At 40.7% G+C, this 9,567-nt stretch overlaps 1 pseudogene; it reads right to left on the minus strand.

The window, feature by feature from the left end:
- Nucleotides 1-425: 425 nt before the first annotated feature.
- Nucleotides 426-7,077, minus strand: LOC111013503 (uncharacterized; annotated as a pseudogene).
- Nucleotides 7,078-9,567: the final 2,490 nt, after the last annotated feature.

Raw genomic sequence — 9,567 nt, forward strand, 5'->3', positions numbered from 1 at the left:
GAAATCACTTGCTTTTATAAAAACTTGGGATTGTTCAGATAGCCCGATCACCGTATTTTGCTTTCCTTCATAAATTCTTTTAACTTGATCGAGAGTAACCAGAACAAATGGGACGACGACTTTGCCCTGATAACTTTGTAATGTCGTATTTGCCCCAATGTTCTAGAGAACAAAATGCCCCTAAGGCTTCATGTGACCTTATGTTTGATTTTGAGTAACACATAGCCTTGAAGACGTGAATATAAAAGCTACCGTCCTTCGTATATAAAAAGAGACGAATGGAGACCAGACTTTATAAATGACAAGGACACACGTCTCCAAGATGTGGTTCAAATTTGTAGGCTGTAATAGAGAATGGATACACAAAACTGCCTTTCAAGCATAATACTGAGATCAAAGTGAAATTTTTCAAAATACATCAGAAACTATGCATAATATTTTCGAACATGATCTGAGTTGACTGGATTTAAAAATTCACTGCCATCCATGTTGGCCAGAACTAGTGCTCCTCCGGAGAAAGCCTTTTTCACCACAAATGGTCCTTCATAATTCGAGGTCCATTTGCCTCGATGATCTTTTGTAATGGAAGAATTCTTTTTAGAACTAAATCTCCCTCTCTAAACCTTCTTGGGCGCACCTTCTTGTCATAGGCTTTCATCATTCTTCTTTGATAAAGTTGTCCTCTGCATAATGTCGTCAACCTCTTTTCTTCTACAAAGTTTAACTGCTCATAACGCCTTTGGACCCACTCAGCCTCTTGTAACTTAGCTTCCATGATAACTCTCAATGATGGAATTTCTACTTCAACAGGGAGAACAACTTCCATACCATAAACTAATGAAAATGGTGTTGCCCCAGTTGAAGTACGGACTGAGGTGCAGTAACCATGTAAGGCAAACGGAAGCATTTCATGCCAGTCTCTATAAGTTACAATCATCTTTTCAATTATTCTTTTTATGTTTTTGTTGGCGGCTTCCACTGCACCATTCATCTTAGGTCGATAAGAGGTTGAGTTGAGATGCTTGATCTTAAACTGCTCACAGAGCCCACTCATCAATTTGTTGTTCAAATTCCTTGCATTATCGAAAATTATGGTTTCAGGAAGACCGTAACGACAAATAATTTGCTTCTTGATGAATTTGACTACAACTCCTTTTGTCACATCTCGGTAAAAAGCTGCTTCTACCCATTTAGTAAAATAATCTATGGCTACCAAAATGAATCGATGCCCATTTGATGCTTTAGGTTCCATAGGTCCTATCACATCCATGCCCCACATAGAGAAAGACCAAGGAGTTGTCATAGTATGCAAATGAGAAGCAGGAGCATGAGTCTTGTCCAAGTAAATTTGACATTTGTGACATTTTCTTGCATATTTAATACAATCTGTCTCTATAGTCAGCCAGTAATAGCCAGCTCTTAAAATTTGTCTAGCCATCATGTGCCCATTTGCATGAGTGCCACAAACTCCTTCATGAATTTCCTCTATAATCCTATTGGCCTCTCTTCCTTCGACGCACCTTAGGAGAACCATGTCATGGTTCCTCTTGTAAAATATCTCTCCATTTAAGAAAAACTTCATTGCCAACTTGCGAAGGGTGCGCTTATCATTTTCTAAAGCATTTGGTGGATATTTTTTACTCTTTATATATTGCTTGATGTCATGAAACCAGGGGTTACCGTCGGGTTCTTCCTCAATGCTCATACAAGAAGCTGAGACATCTCTCCTTCCAACTTTAATCGGACGGACATCCTCATTGAGTTCTAAATTGAACATCACCGCTAATGTGGCCAATGCATCTGCTACTTGATTATTTTCTCTTGGCAAATAATCAAATGAGATTTCATCAAATTCTTGTGACAATTCTGTTATGAGTTGTTTATAAGGCAAAACCTTAACGTCTCTTGTTTCCCATTCTCCTCTTAGTTGATAAATTACTAGCATAGAATCCCCAAAAACTTTAAGTTTCTTAACCTTCATATCAATAGCAGCTTGGATGCCCATCGAGCATGCTTCATACTCGGCCATATTATGTGTGCAGTCAAAACATAATCTAGCGGTAAGAGGGTATAGTTCCCCTTTGGGCGATATCAAAATAGCCCCTATCCCATGACCTAACTCGTTAGAGGCACCATCAAACATCATGGTCCAAGTTTGTGGGTCTAAACCTTCCTCACTTGTGGTTATGGTGGAGGTATACTCATCTGGAAAATCGAACTTCACCGGACGTAGTCATTTATGGGTTGTTGAGCTAGGTAGTCGGCCAAAGCACTCCCCTTAATGGCCTTTTGAGTCACATAAACACTATCATATTCTGATAAGAGAACCTGCCACCTTGCAATTCGACCCGAGAGAGACGGCTTTTCAAAAATGTACTTTATGGGGTCCATCTTTGAAATGAGCCATGTGGTATAATACAACATGTATTGTCTTAGACGTCGAGCAGCCCAAGCTAGAGCACAACAAGTTTTTTATACTTTAGAGTATCTAGTCTCGCAATCGGTGAACTTCTTACTTAAATAATATATTGCACGTTCTTTCCTGCCTGAATCATCATGCCGCCCCAATACACATCCCATTGAGTCTTCTGTGACTGTGAGATATAAAATAAGGGGTCGTCCTGGAGTTGGTGGCACAAGAATTGGAGGGTCTTGCAAATACTGCTTAATCTTATCAAATGCTGCTTGACAATCTTCACTCCATACCCCTTCGTTGTCCTTGCGGAGCAATTTAAAGATGGGTTCGCAAGTTGCTGTTAAGTGAGATATGAACCTTGCGATGTAGTTGAGTCGCCCTAGAAATCCTCTGACTTCTTTCTGCGTTCGTGGAGGTGGCATCTCTAAGATTGCTTTGACTTTATCCAGGTCAACTTTAATGCCTTATTGGCTTACTACAAAACCCAGGAGTTTTCCAGTGGTTGCCCCAAATATGCATTTGTTAGGATTGAGTTTCAATTTGAACTTCCTCAATCGATCAAACAACTTCTTTAAAATAGTTGTGTGCTCCTCGCCCTTTTTTGACTTGGCAATCATATCATCCACGTAAACTTCAATTTCTTTGTGCATCAAGTCATGGAAGAGAGTAACTATTGCACGTTGGTAGGTTGCCCCAGCATTTTTTAGCCCAAATGGCATAACTTTGTAGCAGAAAGTTCCCCATAGCATAATGAATGTGGTTTTTTCATGATCCTCAGGTGCCATCTTGATCTGATTGTAGCCCGAGAACCCATCCATAAAGGAGAAGGTTGAGAACCCAGCAGTATTATCAACCAACACATCGATATTAGGAAGCGGGAAGTTGTCTTTTGGACTTGCACGATTCAAGTCTCTATAATCCACACACATTCTTACTTGTCCATTTTTCTTTGGTACAGGGACAATGTTTGCCACCCACTCAGGGTAATTAGATACTGTAAGGAATCCTGCATCAATTTGCTTCCTTACTTCATCTTTTATCTTGATCAACATATCCGTCCTCATCTTCCGTAACTTCTGTCTCACCGGCTTGAACTCTGGGTTGATCGGTAATTTGTGCACTACGATGTCTGTATCTAAACCAGACATATCTTGATAGGACCAAGCAAAAACATCAGCATATTCATGAAGTCACTCTATCAACTTTTTCCGACTCTCTGAAGACATATTAGTGCCTATTTTAACCTCTTTGGCTTCGGCTTGTAGTCCCATCATCTTTTCTTCTTCTTCTAACATTCTTAATAACTCAACAGAGGGCTCATCATCCATTTCCCCACCAGACTCGACCTTGTATATAGGTGTATCGAACTTGTATTTCGAATCATTATCACATTCAATCTCAGTATTACTGCTTAAGATATAATAAGGGAGAAAAGAAAGGAAAAGGAAACAAATGAATAAAATGGCCCAGAGAAATAACAAAGGAAAGAAACAAAGTGAATTAATCTTTATTGATGGGAAGAATTATAGACAAATGATATGTCTGGATAGAATACATAGGGAAATAGAAAATTAATTTATTAATTAAGAAAATGAGGGAAAAAAATAATTACTTTGACTTATTATTTATAAAAGACGGTAGCTCTAACACGCTCCAATTGGTCAGCTCGAAATCGTCTGGGCACGAGAAGATAAAAAGTCCGACTTGCTCTCTTTCTTCTATCGTTGCTGCCACTGTAGAACTATCATCGTACTCCTGATGGATTATGCCGACACTTCTAAAGGAGTGGCTGAGAGGTGGAACAGTCCTCTTTGGGTTATCATGCTCCCTATTCTCAAATCTTGCTAAACGTTTTGCTTTTTCACGGTTCTGCACTCTGGTGATGTCACCTCTATCTAGCTTATACCCTAGCCCGAACCTCCTTGTGTTTTTAGCCATCCTCAGCAGCTTGTCTAAACTCTCGTTGTCTCCTTTAAAGGCGGCCTCTAAAAGTCGTGGCTTAGGTCTTCCAAACTTCCCATGTAAAGTTGTAGCATTTGCAATCTCGAATGATTGAAATGAAGACTCAAAAGCTTCTTCTGCTGCTTCAACGTATGATATCGAAGCAAGCCTTGAGACTAGAATGTCTTCTTGTCCCGATATGATTACCAACTTATGGTTAACTGCAAATTTAATTTTCTGATGTAGAGTAAACGAAACTGCCCCTACCGAATGTATCCAGGGTCGCCCAACAAAAAACTATAAGCTGATGTAATGTCCATAACCTGAAATGTTATGTCAAAGGTGCAAGGACCTATCTTGATCGGGATCTCAATATCCCCAACAACAACGCTGCGAGCTCCATCGAAAGCTCTTATTATCACTGTACTAGGTCTCATATGAGACATATCAACCGGTAACTTTTCTAGCGAGGATCTTGGCATTATGTTTAAAGAAGATCCATTGTCCACAAGGACTTTTGCTATTAGAAAGTTCTTACACTTAACTGAGATGTGGAGAGCTTTGGTATGTCCTGTACCTTCTGGTGGTATCTCCTCATTTGTAAAAGTGATGGAGCTAGATGCCGTTATATTCCCCACAACATTGCTTAAATTATCCACTGTGATGTCTTGTGAAACGAAAGCCTGCTTCAAGGCCTCCAACAGTGTATTCCGATGCACTTCAGAGGATAACAGTAAAGATAATATAGAGATCTTTGCAGGTGTCCGACCTAATTGTTCAATAACTTTGTATTCACTTTGCTTCACTAGCTTTAGAAACTCTTGAGTCTCTTCCTCGAACACGGGTTGTTTAGGACTTACATCCTTTACAACAATTGCCTCCACCAGTTCATCATAAATATCATCATTGAGTTTGGCCTTCCCTTTCTTATCTTCCTCTACCTTCTCCTTCTCCTTCTCACTTGCTTTCTCTTTATTTTTTTCACTAGTGGGTTCATTCACGCGCTTTAGCAAGCTATCCAGTGTATAACATCTCCCAGTTCGTGTCAAACCTCCTACTCCGGTGATATTGTAAACTGGGAGTGAAGGAGATGATACCTCTTGCCTTACAGTTACCTTGCACTCATATCTCCAAGGCACTGCTTTGGAACTTTTATACTCGAAAGGAGCTGGAACCGTGATAGTGATTGGTTTCCGATTGCAGCTGGGGGCATCTTGCTTTTCACGATAAAAGATGGTGAGAGGTTTTGGCTTAAGAGAATCACTTGAGCCCTCAGCAACCGAGATATCCTCCACGACATTTATCCCTTTCTTCAGGTAAGATTTTGTAATAGTAAGGACTTTTGAGTCTAACAACTCTTGAACTCTCTTTTGAAAACGGTTGCATTGCTCTAGAGAGTGTCCTTTCGCCCCAGCGTGGAACGGGCACGCCATACTTTCATCATACCCATTATACTTGTGGTTTGGGCATAGGTACTCCACTGATACATATCCACTGCCCAAAAGAATTTCAAATAGTTCTTCCATAGGGGTTGTAATATTTGCAACCTTACTCTTCGACTTGATCTCTTGGCATTAGATTGCATTTATTTAGACATTCTGATGATTTGGCAGCAGATTCTTACTTACATCAGGCACATTTTCTTTTTTAAAGTTCAACCAACCTGCCTTGATCAAAGCTTGAACTCTATATTTCAATACAGTGCAGTTCTCTGTTGAATGCCCTATGGCTCCTGCGTGATAGTCACAACGAGCATTTGCATCATACCATATTGGGTATGGAGGCTGGATCAGATTTACAGGTACAGGTGCCAGCTGATTATTTTGAAATAACTGAGGCAGAAGCTCAGTATAAGTCATGAGGATTGGGTCAAACTGGGTTTGTTTACGTGCCCCTCTATTAGCCTGTTGCCTTTGAGTATAAAATGTATTATGTTGCTGACCCCTAGGTTGGAAATTTTGACTGGCTGGGGGTCGAAAATTTTGAGAGGCATAAGGGGAATAATGTGAAGTTGCATTATTCACAAATGGTTGATTATACCCGTATGGCGTTGGGTAATAATACGAAGTGTATCGCGGTGTCCGACCGTACGGTTGTTGTTTCCATGAGTGTCGTTCTGCTCCCACCATTTGCATCTCACCTTCCTTCTTCTTGGAATGACTTGCCTTCTTTGCGGCTAATGGCTCCTCGACAGTACTGGTTATTCGCCCGTGTTTAACCTCGTATTCGATCATTTCTCCCATGGTCATAATATCAGAGAAATTTGTGGAAGCGCTTCCTATCATCCGATCATAGAAAGGATGTTTTAGGGTATTGATGAACATGGCAAATAGCTCCTTATCTGTTAAAAGAGGTTGGACTTGAGCTGCTGTGTCCCTCCACCTTTGAGCATACTCTTTAAAGCTTTCTGTACTCTTCTTCTCCATCTTCTGTAAATCTAAGCGATCTGGAGCCATGTCTATGTTATGCTTATATTGTTTTAAAAAGGAGTCGACCAGATTCTTCCACGAGCCAACATGAGAGCTATCTAACTGCATGTACCAACGAGAGGCCGGACCAGATAAACTATCTTGAAAGCAGTGTATCAACAATTTGTCATTTTGGACGTACGCTGTCATCTTCATACAATACATTATAAGATGATTCTTAGGACAAGAAGAACCATCGTACTTCTCAAACTCTGGCACCTTGAATTTTGGAGGGATGACTAATCCAGACATCAAACACAATTGTGAGGCATCGATGTTGCTAAAAACGTCCGTCCCCTCTATTACTCTTAATCTTTCCTCCAGAACTTCGAACTTCTCGTTACTGAGGGCATTTTGTCAGACTGGGTCTGTCTTGGCTGGGAGACCACCTAGGTTAAGGACTATAAGGGTTGACATCATTTGCTCGGGCTCTTAAAAAATGATGTTGGTTGGGATTTGCTAAGCTCCCTTAACAAAGGGATGCAGATACTGACCAACAGGGACGTCATACAGAGGGTTGTACGTTGTATATTGTGGCATGAAACCCTCTGCCACTGGCCTAAAAGGTGGACCGTACCCAGGTGGATAAGGCGGGGTTTCTTGCGGCTCATGGACAGGGTTGCTAGATGTAGCAGGATCTGCAGCTGCTTTGCCTTTTTACAACGCGAGGAGGATGACATCTAACTTTTCTCGCAACTCCTCAATATCTTTTCTTGTTTTCTCCTACTCGGCTTTTTGATCTTCCATCATTAATCTTGCCCTATGTCTGGTACGGTAAGTGCGATGTGGTGCCATTGAGCGAGCTATCTTCAACAATCCCTTTTGTTTTTTTTAGAAAAATAGAAGACAAAAAGAAAGAGAAAGAAAACCATAAATAAATAAGTTCGTGACTTTATTATAAATTGGATAAATAAATAAATGAAGATTACAAGAAAATAACAATTATGCCAAATTTGAACCACATGCTTAAATCATGTAATTGAAAGTACATTAAAGTAGAGTGTCAATAAAACTGTCCCCAATGCTCTAGATCTCGCCGAAGTTTGCTCAAGAAGTTGAGTGTGCTTTTGCCATTCGACTGTGTTGGGGCAATGGCAGACGTGAGAGCTCGTGCCTCTTCAACTAAACCATCTGCCCTACGGGCTGCCTGTCTGACTTGGGTTAGTACATGTTCTAAATTATGGCGCAACAATGTGTTATCGCGCCTCACATGGTCTAATTCATACCCCACTTGGTTGTATTGTTCCTTGATATGGGCATAATTATGCATTAACCAATCAACATTATTCTGGGTTTTGTCGAGCTGGCTTGAAAGCGCCTGAACAGTTTCCCTTAATCTTTGATTTTCTTGAGCATACTGAGCAAACTGTACTTCTTTCTCCTCCAACACAATGACTTTTTCACGAAGGGAAATGATTTCTGTTTGTAGAGAAGACATTTGTTGTGATATTTGATTGTCTCGCGCCTCCAAGACTGTCTATGAGCTCTCTTCGTACATTCTTCTGTTAGGGTCCCAAACCTCTACTTCTAGTGATCTGTTTTCTTTCCCTTGGAAACCGACCTCCCTTCTTGCCTGCTGTAATTCCAATTCAATGCTTCGAGGTAGATTTTGATTAAACCCTAGTTGTAGTCTTTCTTTAGCTGGTATGGGGTTCCCTTCTCGCAGCTCTTATTCTATCCTGCGAACCTTCCGCTGAGTGGACTGATTTGAGCTCATTTCAGAAAGAATTCTCCTAGTGGGAACCTCTAGCTTCCCTTTGCCCTTGTCAGTTGGTAGGAGAACCACAGTTTTTCCTCTACTCGAATGTCACTGTTCGTATCCTTCAAATATATTATTGTGGTAATTGCCACTTTGGATTCTGACAATCATCTTCCACGCCTTTACGACCTCCTGAATTTTGTTTTTGCAAAACCCAACATCATAGGCAAATTCAGAGTTTGTTAAGTCATGTGTGGCTGGGATAAACTGACGTACCCATATCTGGCGCAGTACCATCAATGGGGCATAAGATACACATCCCCATGGACCCAATAACGGTAGACTATGAAATTTACCACACCTATACATCATAGGTTTGGTTGACATCCATCAGGCCCTCCACTCCACGTCTTCTGGCCTTAGTCCTGCACAGAAAATGCTCCACTCTTCTTTTCCTGTGTGGATTTGACTCTAATCTGCTTGGTTGAATTCAAGGTTAGGATTTTGTAATCTACTCCATGATTTTGAAAATTTGACCTGAGGACACTTGAACTCTGGTGGACAATTTATATGGCTGAGGATCCAAATGTATAGCAGCTGAGCACAACCTATAAATTTCCCTACTCCTCGCGATCTGCAAAAATTTAGTGCTCGAAAAGTTTATGCAAGGATGGGTATTACGAGATTAATCCTCATCTCTACCTTGCCGAATAGCTTGACCACCCGCTCTTCAACGTACCCACTAACTTTAGGGAATAAAACCAAGTTGAATAAGCACAGAGCTAATAGCGATAACTCCCTTTCTTCATTAACGAATCTCTGCTGAAGACTCAAGATATATTCTATCGGCAAGCATGTGTTTTCTCCCTTCCTTTTCACATGTTTTTCAATCTCACCAGCATATATCTTCCCTACAAGCAGCGATATTGCCCTTTTCAACGTAAACCCACCATCATAGGAATAAACCTCAATTTTCTCTTGCAGTGGTATTTGTAAGAGGGTGTGGTATTCCTCGATAGTTGGAGTTGTATCCATTGAGCAAA

The sequence above is a fragment of the Momordica charantia genome, assembly GCF_013281855.1.
Source record: "Momordica charantia cultivar OHB3-1 chromosome 11 unlocalized genomic scaffold, Mcharantia_2.0 BLBB01000011.1, whole genome shotgun sequence".
Taxonomy (NCBI): Eukaryota; Viridiplantae; Streptophyta; class Magnoliopsida; order Cucurbitales; family Cucurbitaceae; genus Momordica; species Momordica charantia.